Below are 16,445 nucleotides of genomic sequence, written 5' to 3'. Positions count from 1 at the left end.
ATATTTTTATTCTTTTGCTGCAATATGTCTTTTAAAATGAAGGTGTTCCTGAAGTTAAGCAGTGCAGGACAATGGAGTTACTTCCTTTTTTTTAACTTCAATTTATGTTTAACACCCTGCATGCTGATGACGGCCCCCAGCCGTCATGCACTACGGTGCTCGTGTGCTGATGACGGCTGGGGGCCGTCATAAACCCGCCCACTCGCGATTTTGCCGCACAGGCGCAGAATCGCGGCCGCATGGAAGGGGTTAAATAAAGGATTGTCTGTTTATTTAACATAGTGCTGAATCAAGTAAACAGAGCTTAGTGCTGCAGGTGACCGAGTTCAGGAGGGCCACATGCGGCCCCCGGGCCGTACATGGAGGATCACTGTCCTAGACCAACGTGTAGTCTCCCCTTCAAGGACGAGGAATGCTTACCTTTGAAACAAAAGACGCGGCTCTCAAGCGAAGTGAGAGCCTAGGTGGAAATCTCAGCAAGACTACCAGTGGGGCCAGCAGTGGCTTCTTCCAGTCTGTGGCGGATGGGCCTAGGTCCTCCTGGTGATCCGCCCACTCCCTGCCCATCAGAGTAGTTCATGTCTGACATGAAAACAGTGCATTTTCTGAGTGGACCACAAGCACGTGGCACACACAGATCAGCCATGAATAATATATCAGTAATTGAGCAGCTCTCAGAGATACAGTACAGATGCATTCATGTGTGTGGGGTCTGCCTTTCATGAGTAGCAGGTGGGGTCTGCTTTTAATGAGTAGCATTCACTTTACGGCCTGATGCAGTGGTTCCTTGTCCTATTTGGGGGGTTTGCCATGTAAATCAATTCAGGAAGGAGAATAAGGAGTACACATTTTCTTTTAAAGTTTTCAGTAGCTAATATTTGGGTTAATTGCTGTTCTTGAAACCACCAAATAAGGGGGTGCACATTGTTAAAAATGTTAATGTAGTATTCAACATTACTGGACTATAAGTCAGCGCGGTGGCTCCTCCGCTAAAGCGGACGAGCGCCCCCCACTGTTTTGCAGCAGTGAAATAAAGGGAACATAAAATGATAACTCGAGGTTATTATCCTTTTATATTTTCCTGCTGCTACAGGTTTGTGGGTGGGCGGGGCTGCTCCTACGACAGAGGAGCAGGGGGAGGAGTGGTTTGCACACTCCAAGTGCGCATGAATGTTTGGCTGGCCCTTTCAGGCAGGCCAAACCGTCATGCTCGCTTTGCATGTTCGCCATGATGGCTGCATTACAGCCTGCGTGGAGAACATGTCCAGGCTCCTATTCTGGCTGATCACCCAACCACGGTGCTCAGATCAATCACAACGCTGCAGCGTTGTGATTGGCTCAGGGGAGCCTGGGTGCTTCCTGTTCTGACCCAAGGAGCAAGATGGTGACAGAGAGTCGGAGGAGAGACACCACGATCAGGTACGTTTTTTTGTTGCTTTTTAAAAAACCCTTACCCCCTCCTCCCGCCTCCCACCCCCGATCCATGCGGTTCGTCACTACAAAGGATATCTCTATTTTCAAACTGAAAATGCACTTCTTTGTGCGTAGTTGCAAATGTGGACAGGCCCAACCTGCACTAAAATAAATCTATTAAGCCGTCACCCCTCCACCTCATCTCCTGCATTACCGTGTTATCCGTGTTCCTTTATAACATATTTACGGTTACTGTGCATATTCACTCAGCAAAACTCCCTTCTATTCTCGCTTTGGTTTTGATGAATAATACCTTTTCATGAGGTACCAGATTCCCCCAGGCTATTTTGAAGATAATGACTTTCGGTGTTGCATTCGATCTTTTGCTGTTTCTCCTTAGCTATTTTATATTCTTCTATAGTGACTAACAGCCAAAGGCATTTAGGTGCTTTCTCTCATATGAAACCCATACGATTAACAATTTAAGAACTTAAACAGAGAACACATCAGAGTAACAGTATCATCATCTAGAAGGGAGGCTGTGTGAGACAGCCTAAGGGAAGGACGGGAGGGCCACTTCAGAGGATGTTTGTAGAGTAGCAAGATTAGTCCAAGATAAGATGGAGCCCATGTGTTGTCTGAAGTTGAGGAGGTAGGCTTGTGTTTTGATATTTCTTGATACAGAGTTCTAATCTGACATCGACACATAGAGAAGGATTGCTTCTGCCTGAATACTGTCTTGAATGTATGGACTTTTTTTTCAGGCAGTACCATCTGCCAAGATTGCTTTGGTGTCTCGAGAGAGGAAGGAGAGCAGAAAGATAGACAAGGCTGCTTTCATCTATTGCCTCGTAAGTCAGGCAGCAGAGCTTGAAAGTTGCCTTCTGTTTTAGGGGTAGCATATGCAACTCGCAGCATCGAAAAAATGTGATAACATTTTTTTTAATGATATCAGTTGTCTGGCTGTTTAGTGTAAGAGGGTCTTGAGTAGGGATAGGCGCTGTATGACATTTAAGACACCGGGGCTAGTAAGGCCCCACAGGTTTCTTCTCAATAAACCTCACCTCCTATTCTCAAAAGAGGATCAGGAGTTCATCCTGTGAAAACTCTTTTGGCGGCCTTTAGAGAACTCCCCAGAGTTATCTTTGCCTGCCACTTCCTTTTCCTAATGGGGATCCACAGCACATTTCTTGTAGTTCTCCCAGGGGCCCGTCTTTGACGCTGGTGTTGATCTAGAGGTCAGTCTCTTTCCACAGCTCTCGGCACAATGAGCCTGGTGTCGATCAGGAGCTGGTCTACCCTGTGAAACAATTACTTAAACTGTACTCTCTCGTAACCAGATTGTACTGACCCTTGTAATCATTTATTTTGCTACCCTTCACCAAACCATCCAGTGCCTTACTAGACAAACAAGTACACAAAATCTAACCACAACTGATGTGACTGCTGCTGGCTATCGCTAAACGTCAGGTGATACTTCTCAAGGGTTAAAGCAAACTTACTGATACATGCTTCCTTCATGTCCGCATATTTCATCTGATCAATTACTTCCAGGGCTAAAAGTGTACTATTACTTATGACGGACTACCATCCGCCCCAACTTATAATCCACTTTCTCGCACTGTAATACAGACAGCACGTAATTTTCTGCAACCACGTATCATTGTAAGTCTTTCTGTCGCAGAGTCATAGGTGAAAATGTTGAGGCTTTCAACGCCATTGCTATCCTCCTTTTGGCTTGTATGTAGGCAAAGGCTGTAAATTTGTTTGTGGAACTATACTTTTTAGAAATGGAAAGGGACCCAGTAAGCAGGATTCAAGACCAAATGTCAAGCATCTGCCCGACACACCTCTGACACCAAGGACACCATCCCGTTCCATTAAACACTGAAAAGGGAGCATTCTTATGACATCTGATAAAGGTCTATTCCTTGGGCTCTACAATGAGGGCAGAGATCACCAGTGCCACTATATATCTTAGTTTTGAGCTTAGGCCATAGATAGTTTTTTTAAGTTCAAATAAAATTTTTATTAGGGTAAACAGAATTATCATTACAAAAAGTAAAATGCAATACATCAATAGCGATAGGAATAATAAGCTAGGATAACATTATTAAAGTACATCAAAAATAAAAAGCGAAGGGGAAAAAGAGGAGAAGGGTAATCAAAGTTTTTAATTGAGTACATTTAAAACTATTTGTGTCCTAAGCTCATTTAACCATGGGGTTCCTGGACACTGCTTATTGTATTCCAGCATTTCTCCGCATTTACGATCATATAATTCCCTCCCAAGTTTCAGTTATTATATTTGTCTTAATTTAGTGATATGTGTCAGGAACACCAGTAATTGTAAACAATGGAATTGTATGTAACAACATATCTACGCCTGTTGTAAAACGATGGAAGTGAAGGGTTGGTTCCATTTTTCTCCCCAGGTCAGGTGAGCAGCTCTAACAATGGCATTATAAGTCATAAAGTGGTCTATGGCAATGCCAAATGATTTCCATCATAACCAATATGTTTTCAGGATATTGAACAAAAATCAGGGTTGCATCATTGTCAGCAAACAGCTTTAAGAGATATTTTAAATATAGTAATCAAATCCAGATTATAAAAAATGTATGATGCTGGCAATGAAGATACTGTAAAATCTCTGTGGTTAATTTCCTGACTTTTCTTCCTCACATCATCAATGTCCACAATGCCATCTTTTTCCTCCATTCCCTCAAAAAGGAACATACCTCACACTAAAGGTTCGACTGAAAACAGAAATTCATGCTATAATGATCTTCAAACTTGAATTCTACATTCCAGGTGTTAGCTGGAATTCCTTACTCGCATCTGTAGGAAATATCGATCCTTTGTGTGGTATACTGCCAGTTTGTTGCCCTCTCTGTTTTTGCTAGCTGTAGAATTCTGTGCATTTAACCCCTGTTCAGAGATGTTTTAAGGCATAGACAAAGCGGGCTTTGGTCCATGGGCCTATCCTTTAAGGGGTCCCCTTACAAGAGCCAGCTCTGTTCTGCAGAGAGTCTTTTCCTGATCATCTTGAATAATTCTTAACAGATTGTTTTAAATATCTTTTCCCTTTAAATAACATGGTGGAGGCATGAGAGTTTATTATGTTTTGCACAGAAATGTTGTGTTTATGTTTCACACAACATACATAAAAAAGCTTCTTTAAGATCAACACAGAACTTTATACATGAGAAGTGGGCGAATGTCAGAGATTATTTGTAATAATATTAGTGAGCTACCTCTGTGTTACAATACTGAAAACACACATTGTTATCTTTGAATATTAGATGGATACACATTTAGATTTTGGAAGAGTGTGCCTGTGCACTATTAGTGACCTGGCCATAGAGAACATGATAGAGTTTTAAATTAGATCATAAATCAAACCTGTTCCAAATGGTCCCTCAAAATATATTTGGTCCAGGGCCCCCAAAATCTTTAAGATGTCCTTGCCCCTACTAACCAGTAGGAAAGTGCCTGTGCTCTCCCTTTAAACATGGGTGAATCGGCATTACCCTAATTGGCACATTTAACTTACCTATAAGTCACTAGTACATGGTACAAGGTGTACCCAGGGCCTGTATGTTAAATGCCAGTAGTGGACTGCAACATCCTATTGTGCCATTCACTACGGTGGCCTACCATTTTAGCTTCACTAAAGCAATTTTATACTGCAATCTGGTGTGGCAAAATAAGGCCTGTTATCAGGTCTAAACCTTCTTTTTAAATATAATTAATACACTCCTAAGTAGGCCTTACAGCCCACAAGGCAGGGTGCATGGTATTTAAAAGTAGAACATGTACAATTTTAATGTTAAGGTTATCATTACAATGACCAGCACCTACATGCTATTTTCACTGTGGCAAGCCTGGCTGTTACATAAAGAAAACACTAGGATGCACAATTAAATGTAACAATGCTATATTTGGCTAGGAAACATCTAAAAACACCATTTAAGGACTCTCTGTAATATTTATTGAAAGCCCAATTCAATGGTGAAGTTTGATTTTCTTTCCTCTTTGTTCCCTCTTCTCTTCAATCTCTATCTTCGCCCCCTTCTTTTTTCCTTGAGGCAGTGGGACGTTACCGTGTTTAATTACGCGGACGACCTGCAACTCATCTTTTCTCTTAACTCCCCCTCCGCTATCCCCAACTTTCAAGCAGTTATGTCCCACATTCTCCAGTGGATGGGCAATAATCAGTTAAAGCTGAACCCCGGAAAGACGGAGCTCCTCCTTCCCGGCAAGAGCGCCACCTTCTGGGGGCCTCAATTCTGGCCGGCGGACCTGGGCCCCTCTCCCACTCCTGTAGCCTCGGTGAAGAGCCTGGGGGTCACTATCGACTCCGCCTTATCCCTAGGGCCGCAGGTAGGGACCGTGGTCTCGTCCTGCATCTACCAACTGCGCAGGATCAGGAAAGTGGCATATCTCTTTACACCCGATGCCCTCCTGGAGGTTATCATGGCCCTCGTCCTCTCCCGCCTAGATTTTTCCAACTCGATCTACCACGGCCTGCCCAAAACATCGATGGCTAGACTGCAAGTGGTCCAAAATCAGGCGGCGAGATTGGCCTTAGGGATTCCGAAGTGGCAGTCCGCCAGGCCCCTTCTTGTCAAACTCCACTGGCTCCCTGTCGTCTTCAGGGCAGCCTTTAAGATCGGCTGCCTTACTTTTAAGTCATTAGCTGGTCCTTGTCCTGCTTTCGTTAAATCCCTCATCAGACCCTACTGCCCATCCCGCAACTTGAGATCCTCTCATCTCCATTTCTTGACTGTTCCTTCCTTCAAGCTCTGTAGATCTGGAGGCCGGAGATTTACTTACCTGGCCCCCAAGCTTTGGAATTCCTTCCCCCTCTCTCTCAAAACTTCTAACTCTCTAACCCTTTTCCGTAAGTCTTTAAAAACTTGGCTCTTCCCCCAATCTGGCTAGTCTCTCTGTCCCCTCTACTTCCAACCAGCGCCAGGAAACCCATGGTGTCAGTGCACTCTATAAGCACCCCTTACGATACGATACGATACGAAGGAAAATGGAATGTACTTTAAAAAACTACCCTTTTCCTGCCTAAAGCCTCTGTATGCTAATCTACATTAGCCTCTAGCTGCAGTCCTGTGAATGTCCAAACTCTGAATGAAAACTACTCCCAGGGCAGAGACAAACGCATAGGTGTGGCAGGGTGTTTCTGTTCCTCTCGCAGAATTACAATTTTTTCAGTGCCCAGGAACTTGATTAACTTCAAAAGGACCTCCCATGTCAAAGGCAAATGTCAAATCACACCTATACAGGCCTCTTCTTTCTTCCTCCAGGCAGACAGGCTCTGATCACAGTGGGGATGGAGCTGTCCCTAGAATTGTTTTGAAGAGATCACAAAGGAAGAGTTGCTCTTTTACCTGACCACAACCTTGGGGTGGTCACACAGACTCTGCACAAGTGCAGAAGGGTTTCATTATTTTGAATTTAGATAGAGATGGATACAGTGGGATATTTTACAGTAGGGCATACAGGGCATGCTGCAGAAGTGGGCAGGGCAACCCCTGGGAACCTTAGACCCTCTGGTAAAGAAGCCAGGATTCACCCCAACCGCAGGCTGGTGCCAGGCATACATTTGGCATCCCCAGTACCCTCCTTAGAAAACTATTGGACCTGAGGGGGATCAGATGAGTACTAAGCATGCTGCCTGAGACCTGAGAAGAGCCCTGTAGGACTGGAGCTGTTCTCTCTTTCTCCCAAGACAAAGAAGTGGATTCCAAGCTTCATAAGGCTGACACCCTGTCCAAGCTACAGGAACACAACAAGCTACAAGAGACTTTTCCTGCAACTGACCGGCTGACCAGTTTTAATTGGACTTGCTGTGGATACTGCTGGTGGCTTCTTGACTCCCTAAGTGCTGTTTCTAAGGAAGCTTAGCTCTGTCAATGTGTACTCCCCAGTCATCCTAAGAAACCTGGGACTTTTTGGCTCTAAAGACTTAAGGAGGACCTGGACAAACTTGCCAAGCCAATCCGACCAAGGTGCATTGCAACTTGGTTGACGATTCGGGTTTCTCCTGCTCTGCGCTTTTCCACATCAGCAAATCTGATTCAGTGGGTTCTTGTCAGCCATGCCTATCAGACTAAGGTTCATTGCCACTGGGCTGAAGATTCAGGTTTCTCTGACTCTGGACATTTCCACAGCAGCCAATATGATTCCATGGGTTCTTGCACAGAAAGTAACTCATGCAGCTCACCTCAGCTCCAGCCTGTGCACATTGTCATATACATGGCTGTTGCCTCTGTTACAAGGATTTGGGGGATAACAGGATAGGTGAAATCTTCGGTAGGGGTTCCATTGTTGTGCTCAGTTTATAAACCTTCTGACAGGGTCAAACCTAGTTTCTGTATCCAACCCACGCTCCATTGTAGTCAGCCTCATATTGCACCTAGCGCCTCGTCTACTGCGACCAGTTGACCACTGTTGGCCCTAAATGAATTTATTTTGTATTGTGTTTTGACTTTACAGCTGTTTTGGTACAGAATACATACTTTACAAATTGCCTCGAAGTTAAGCCTGTATGCTCTGTGCCATAGCTACTTGAGGGTTGAGCTCAAGTTAATTTAGTGGGTCACCCTAACAAGGATTGTGTTTATTACTTAAGGTGGATCATTATCCCTCTTAACTAATAACCACATTTCTTACCTTGGAGCTCAGTGGTGGGATCAAGCATTTGTTTTATGCAGTATCACTCAAGTTTAATTAAAAATCCCTTTTAAATTTGACAGCAAAAAAACTTTTTTTAACATATTTTAATTGACCTCATTTTTAAATGGACATTTTTTCTAAATGTGTTCCTGTCCTCAATTTTTGCACTTGTGATTTCTGCAAGCATTGAGGTAGACCTGATTAACATGGAGAGCCTCAGCATTGTAGAGCTGAGGAAGATGTACAAGTAAAAGGGGCTAAGGTGGGGAAGAGAGTCCTAGAAAGAGGACTACCAGATTGTCCTGAAAGCACTGTAGGGAGTACAACTATTGTGATAAATCAATATGGAGCAAGAGGAAGAAGAGAGCATAAAGGAAGGAGTAGGCTCAAGTACCAGAGGGGTATATGACCACCAGGTGCAGCATCCCCTATATTATCCCGGGCAGGTAACAGTGTGTCAGCCCGCAGTTATCCTTATCAGGAGTGAAGGACGCACAGGCAGAGCGGGCTTTAAAATTACATTTGGATACCTTAAGCTTGGAGGAGTGAAAGCTACACTTCACTGCTGAGGAGAAGGTGGTGGTAGCAGCAGCATTGGTACTAGAGGAGAATAAGTGGCCTTTTGCCTTGGAGGAGAAAAAAGCCACGCTGGCCCATGAGAGGTGCGGGTGTAAGATGGATTTATGGTACAGGAGGGCCTCGGAGTCTAGTGAAGACAGTGGCTGCAACAATTCAGTGCCTACGGTAGACAAAAGAGTCCACATCCCCAAATATCTGTTACCTAGCTATGTGACAGGGATGACATAGATAAGTGGTTTGCAGCATGTGAGGTATCCCTGAGTATGCAGAAAGTCCCAGAGCAGGACTGGATGGCTATTCTATGAAAGCATTTGCCCATTGGTGGGAGTAATATCACTATTCTTGTTATATTCAGTGAAGGTTTCATTAATTATACCTGAGCTCAACCCCTGGTAGCTATGGCACAGAGCTGGCGGGCTAACCTTAAGAAAACGTGAAAAGCATTCAGAAATATCAAAACAGTTAAAGTCAAAAAACACAGCACAATAAAAATCCTGCCCTAATTTATAACAATATCGGTTAAGAATTACTTAACGACCAATATTACACAAAAAATCAAATAAGGGTAACCATAGATATGAATGTTTAAAATGTTCAATAAAAATAATGCCACTTAGCGTCAAGCCCCAAATGCAGTCATCTGGTTGGGCTTAACCGGGACCTAGGCATGATTTGAGCCTTCTGCAATGGAACTCAGATCGGATGCAGAAACCAGATTTGTCCTAGTCAGAAGTTTTATCCTCTAACTTAGTCTCTGAAATGGGAGTCCAAAATCCTCAGTTGGGCAAGGCAGCAGGCTGTGGCCGAGATGGGCTCTATTAGGCAGGCTAGTTTTTGGACTTAGTCCTGTAGAAGCCCTAGGCTTTTGGCGGGAAACCTCTGATTGGGAGAAATTCAAATTCCCATGCAAGGATGGTCCTTTACTGGTCAGATACTTCAGGTGCTTTCGCTAGGTGATGATTTCTACCTTCTGACATAGTCACTGTTTTGGAGCTGGGATCCCTCAAGTGGGTCAAGTCTGAAAGCTCGAAGCAAACAGAACTCCATGAGCCTGGATAGCCTCTCTGTGATGTCCGATTGACACAGATTTGCTGCTGCGTTAAAGCAATGAGCAGGAACAACCAGAATGTTTGGCTCAGTGTTAATGCTTCTTTGTCTGTTTGTATTGAGAGGTTTGTCCTGGTCCTCCGGAGGTCTTTGGAACCAAAAAGATTTCAAGTCCCAGGCTTCTCAGGATGTTAGAGGTTCACTTTGATGCAGCCACTGTTCCAAGGATCTCAGGAACAGCGCTTGGGGGTCATGGCTCATTACAGCAAAGGACAAGAGCAGGATCCAAGGCAGGTCCAGTTGGAATTGGTCAGCTGGTCTCTTGTGGAGAAATGCTTCCATTTTTGTGTCCCTGTACCTTGAACAGAAGGTCTGCCAACTGATGTTTGGAGTTCACGTCTTTGCAGGTACAGCCTTTCCTGTTTCCTCACAGGTCTCAACAGCAGGTGCAGTGCTTCTGTCTTGCACAGGTCAATTAGTGTTCTGAAGAGGGTGCCCAAGGGTGCCACACTTATGTCTGACACTAGCCTGCGGGTGAGGGTGATTCTTGCCCCCTCCCTAACTATCAAAGTAAAAGTTTCCTAGCATAATCCATCCCACTTTTGCAGCAGTTTCTTTGTGCCCTATTCCATACAACACCTCTCTGCCTCTCACTGCCTAAATCCAAAAAATGCAGAATTGTTCATCCCCTGTGCCCACCCTAGAGGTGTGGTCAGGGAAATGAGTAAACCCTGCTCTGTGACCACTGAAAACCGATTCTGGAACTCCTAACCCACTTGTATTGGTGCCTGGCTGACTAGAGGGACATTGGGGAGTGCAGGCCCAGGTGCTAGCTACATCCGCTTATGACTGGGTAGGCCCCTTTGAAGTTAATTAAGTTCCTGGGCACTGCCCACATGGATGTCCTATCAGCAGAACACAACACCTCTACATACCTAAGGGCTTTGTCTCCGCTCTGGGTGCAATTTCACATCTCATCAAGGGGCTGTTCGGTTCTTAGGTGACAGTTGAAAGCTCATACAAATGGACTTGTAGGGGCCTTTTTCAGGAGCATTGTGGTAGAAGCAGGCTGTAATGACATGCCTCAGAAAGTCTTCAGATCTTTAGCTCGTCCCCTCACTCAGAGCACAGTTACTCCCCCATTAGAGATCACACTGTGCACCAACGGCAGCCATGGACGCATGAGTCCGGACCCTGCTATTGACTGCCTCTCAGAAGATGCCAATGTGACTTTGGGCACATGGACTTCACATACCGCTAGGAGAAATTATTCAGGCATACCTCCACAGTACTTAGTGCAGTTTTTCACCTCATGTCAGGCTGCGTGAACTCGGGTGAGGGCCCTGTAAGCGTCAGTCATCACAACAAAGCCACAGACAAATTTTCCCAAGGAGGGGGGGTAGGGCCAGTAACTGGGCATGGGACAATGTGAACTTTATGGTACTTCCACAATCGGGCTGGGCAGCCTTCAGTCATGAGCCTCCAATACCTATTTTTATGCTACACTCTGACGGAAGTTATGAAACTCTTCCCTGTTTGCCCGCAATTCTCAAGTGCACAGAGAGCCCTTTGCCCTGCAAGGACGTGTTTACATTCAGTGGTGTATTTCTCTAGGGGCTTGCAAGATAAGTTGCCTAAGCTAACATAAGCTAAGCTACTAAACATAAAACCAATAAACTGAGGATGCTAATATGCCCATTAGTTAAACTGGATCACACAAATGAATAATGTATACATAAACTCAATAGTTTGTGTGGGACATGGGAGTGGTCACTATAGAGAACAAAGAAAAAAGGATGTTATTAAGTGAATCGTACCTATACCAAGGCACTTTTTGTGACTATATGGGCTCGCATCAGAACGCTCTACAAAGTTCAAGCGAAAAGAAAAGCATGGTCATGTCACTGTTTCATCTTGTTGTATGGAAGACAATGCAATGTAATGGCTTAATTGTTCACTCTGGGACTTGGATATCACAACCTGGTTTTGTTGGCAGTAGACGTGTGATCCGCGGAAAACCACTAGGTTATTTATTTTTTTAAATCATGTAGTGCAGACGTGCATTTGTTCAATGTTAGTTCAACAGTTGCTTCTTTCAGTGATCTATGCTGCCATTTCATGACCGGTGACCCTATGCACCCCTTTTTAGGTCTCGGCTCAACGCGCGGAAGCGCGTCTCGCCGAGATCTTTTGTTAGCGAGTGTGCTTCCCAGGAGACAGTTCCGGCCGCGCGCATCCTTGGAGCCGATTTGAAACGTGAACGCGCGCTGTGGCCAGGCGCTGTCTCCTGGGAAGCTCAAGCACCACACACGCATGCGCATACACACACACAAGCGCCCATGCACGCACGCACATACATACATACAGAGACACCCCCCTGACACATACACACACGCGCGCGCGCACACACACACACACACACAAGTGCACCGAGGCCCCCCTCCCTCCCCCGCCTTCACCGTCGCACACATACATACACACACACACAAGCATACACGCGCACACACACACACACGTGCACCAAGCCCCCCCAGCCTTTTGTTACTTACCTGGCCAATGTCGGGGACTCTTCTCTCCGCACGCGGCGCCCAACCTCCTGCTAGCGCGGCCCCGGGGCTCCACACCGCTCACAGGAGCCCCGGGCCGCGAGACGCATTGATTCCGCCTGCCTCCTCTTCCGGTCTGGACGTGGCCCCGCCCCCGTCACAAGCGACCGTGCCTGACTTCCGGGGCGGCCGGAATACGACGATTTCATTGAAGCGCGAGCCTCTCCAATTTGGAATTGTACCTGCATTGCGCACAATATTTCCGGGTGATTATTTATTTCTTGGTGAAACATTCACTTCGTGAATGTTTTACAATTGAGTCTAACAGTGATTGCTTCCCTTCTAGGGAAGGTCCTTAAGGTCACAGTGCTCACTTTCAGAAAGTTTGTTTGCTTCTGAGTCCGAGACCTCTAAGTGCTGTCCTCTCAAATGGTCCAGTAACACGCTTGTGGCTTATATGGTAAGGCCGAAGGGCTCTTGCATTATTCGCAAACCCAAGAAACGCATTCTGCATCATAAGGAAATAAATGTTAACGTGTAGATTGTTCTCTGTACAAGTCAAAATGAATAGGACTTCGGCGTCACTTTTGCTGAACTTGGTTCATACGACGTGGGCAGGGAACTCTGCTGCAATTGTCCTTTGTTCAGAGAACACCATTTCAATTGTGTTTCAAACATGAACATATGTTTTTAGGTAGTGATCTGAGGATAGTTAGGAATGTATTGAGTACCCGCGCTTCTTAAACCTGAATTATAGTCGACACAATTTCACGTGCAGTCCTGTTTGTTTTGGTCTTTAGGGCTTCATTATAAGTTCCTGATTACTGCCCCACTTGTAATACTGCCCCTTAGAGAGATAGATGTATGTAAGTTTAGCATCATTGGTTAATGAAGGTGTGAATCTTCAATTCCTAACTTTTGATCCCTACATCAGTGGCTTGTTGTTACCTTTATTAATTCCATCTTAAAACGGTTTGCAAAAACAGTACATGGGCACTAGGCTCACAGATGGAGTAAACAAGGGCTAAAATATGTATTTTAGTTACAGTATTTTACTATGTCAAATGTATTGAATTAAGCCAGTGCTGGTAGCTCAGAGGTCTCTTGCATCCACTGCAGAGGTCAACTTTGGCCTCTATAGTCACAGGTCCACTCAGCCTTTCATCCTTTTGAGGTTAATAAAAAGAGTTGGATGAATTGGACAGTAATAAACATTAGTTATCTGACAATATCATGAAGAGACTCCTCAGAATGAAAGGTTCTCTGCAAGCAGCCTGGGTTGTTTGTGCATGTTTTCTTCATTTTCATCATATGTTGCAGTAGCGCTAAGGTGAAATCAGTCAGATGTATGAGGTTCTTGGGGCGCCACTGAATCTGCCTTTTCTCTGTTGCCTGGTAAGGTTCAGAAGTGTCATGTGTCTGGTTATACCGCATCCCCTCCAGCCTTTTAACTGTAATTCATTCACTGGTAGGAGATGTTACTAAATCTGAAACAGCCTGCCGACTTTTCAGGAGCAAATCAGTTGTGCCCCTGAACAATCCTCAGCCCTAGAGGTCTTTTACAAGTGTGGCTGCCACGGGAAAAACAATGGTTTACTTCTGTAAGCCTACCACTGGTAATGTTGGCATGTCCTAGATATTGTTTTGTCTGAACATCTTTCACAGATGATCCTGGTGACTGCAGTGCTGGAAAATTGCACAATATTTTAGCTAGCAAAATTGTTGTATTCTGGGGCTTGAAGGTTTAATTTCCCCCCATTATACCTTTGTGTTCTCAAGTCTGTGCATCAGAAGTTCGATTTTCACATCACTCTGGCAGCACCACCACATCACTCGGGGACACCACCACATCACTCGGGGACACCACCACATCACTCGGAGACACCACCACATCACTCGGGGACACCACCACTTCACTCGGGGACATCACCACTTCATTCGGGGACACCACCACACCACTCTGGGTCACCACCACATCACTCAGGGGCACCACTCGTCACTTGGGGACATCACCACATCACTCGGGGGCAGCACTCGGGGACACCACCACATCACTTGGGACACCACACACACACACATACATACATACATACATACATACACACACACTCCTCCCTCCCCCCTGCCCCACTTACCGCATCAGCCGCCACTCCTGACTTCTGCTGCCACCGCTACTCTCGCAGTAGACGGAAGTCCCAGGAAGTCCCGCCCCACGACAGCCGTGAGCATGCACATCTCGTAACCGGAAGTTCGGGAGCAATGTAAATGACAATGCCATTGATTATTTAAAAAAAAAAACGAAATGTCATGAGCAATGCCAATAGCTCTACCTTTAATGATGCCAAGACCATTGCCTTGTAAATGCTTGTTACTAATACTATAGATACAAAAGAGTGTCTCCTTCTTGTTAATGCTTCAAACTGTGTAAGCTAATAGTCGGGCATACAGCTTTCTTTTTATTTTATTTTTTTAGAAAGAACTCAAGACAAGAATCCTCTAATTGACCAGTTTTTAAAAAGTGCTCTTGTTGGCTTTGGAGATACTTTTCACTAGTTCAAATTCTGCTTACGCATCTCATGCCAATGATTTTAAATAGGACTTTCTTAGGATTATGAACACATTTATCTCAAAACCTTTCCTGGCAATATCCAAGTTTTAACGTTCATATACTGAAAAACCAGAGAAAGTACGTTGAGGTTGAGTCATGCAGAGCCTTCTAAGAAGCTACTCCCTCTCACTATACACAGGTTTCTTATCTTTTCACTGCACGTGCCCAAAAGGCTCAACACTAAATAACACGTGTTTGTACAGTGCACTTATTATGTATGACTATTTCTAGTACATGTCTGAAGTCCTTAATTTTGCAGGACAAGTGTACGAAGGAAGACAGAGAGATATGTAGGTAGTGTATAATGGTTGCTATGGAAACTGAGCCTTGTGCCTTATTACTCCCAGCTCTCAGGGTGAGTTTTGTTCCAACTTTTTCAGGTCTAAGCACAGCTGAGCATCTTTGTGAGGGTATGTCGAGAGTGGTGTGAGTGTAGAAAGAGTTTGGTGAGTAATGTCCGTGATGAGTGTAGGGTAAGTGCTCTCTGTTGTGTGAGTAAGCACTTTTTGTTGTTTAAGTGTAGGGTGCAGAGCCTAAGGTGAGGAATTTGCTGTGTGTACAGTGCAAGGTTAATGGCGTGCCTCTGTGTGTAGTCTGAGCATGATGTGAGTGTAGGCTATTGTTTTGGGTGGCGACAAAGGTTAGACCACCGACACAGTGACTTGTATATGCTAACAGAGAATTCGATGTTCATCCTGACGAATGTCATGGACTCCTGTGAGCCCTTTGGCGAAAACATGTTGATAGTTTAATGGGGCTGGGGTACTAGCCCCCCTAGTCCCCACGTTCAGTTTTTAATACCAAGTGGTAGTCATGTAGTATAAAGGTCAGACTGGATGACCACATTGATTTTAAAATTTATATATTTTTCACAGATCTGTATTCAATAATAAGGGCCTTCCTGATATCAGGGTGCAGGCCTGTTCTTAATCAAGCCAGATTTTTGTAGACCGTTGGGAGTCCTATGATGAAGCATGACACCTGGTGGTGTGTGAGGGCATCCTGTCAAATTTTTGTGTATTTCTAAGAGCAGGCTGGTATAGTATGAATGCATTGTATAGATTAGAAAATATATTTAAAAAAAAAAACAATTGGGTGGCTTTTTTTTTGCCTACAACAGGTTCTCTCTGGAGGGTAGCTCACCCTTGAGGTCCATACTCTCTGGTTCCCTACTGTGGATATTCCAGGGTTATTGTGATTTGGTAAGTGTAGGCTAAGCAGTGGACCTATGAAAGTGTAGAGTGAGTGGTGGGCATTGTATGAGTCCAAGTTAGTGATATGACTGGTTTTAACGTGCTGATATGTGAAACACCGGTAGGCAAAAATCTCTTATGCATGCATTTGTCAGTAAGTCTTGGCATAGGAAAGCTAGATCTATCGACTTTGCCAATGCTTGTTAGGTGTGATGTTAGCCAAGCCCTTTTGATGTCGCTAAAATCCTATGTATAATATATTTACTTGCAGGGGTTTTCAACCAGCCCCCGTCAGTCATTGATCTGTTATTGTGTCATTCACAAGGATCACATCCACACATAAAGTAGAAGTGAATTTAAACTAAA

The 16,445-nt window shown here is 44.7% G+C and overlaps 1 protein-coding gene across 1 annotated transcript in view; it reads left to right on the top strand.

Moving 5' to 3' along the window:
- DOCK4 (dedicator of cytokinesis 4) overlaps positions 1-16,445 on the top strand; it is a 1,616,764-nt gene that overhangs the window by 1,078,514 nt on the left and 521,805 nt on the right. The gene's annotated exons all lie outside the window — the stretch shown is intronic.

Source organism: Lissotriton vulgaris, chromosome 1_1 (assembly GCF_964263255.1).
Source record: "Lissotriton vulgaris chromosome 1_1, aLisVul1.2, whole genome shotgun sequence".
Taxonomy (NCBI): domain Eukaryota; kingdom Metazoa; phylum Chordata; class Amphibia; order Caudata; family Salamandridae; genus Lissotriton; species Lissotriton vulgaris.
Note: the sequence above shows the minus strand (reverse complement) of the source record. Positions and strands in the feature narration are given on the sequence as shown.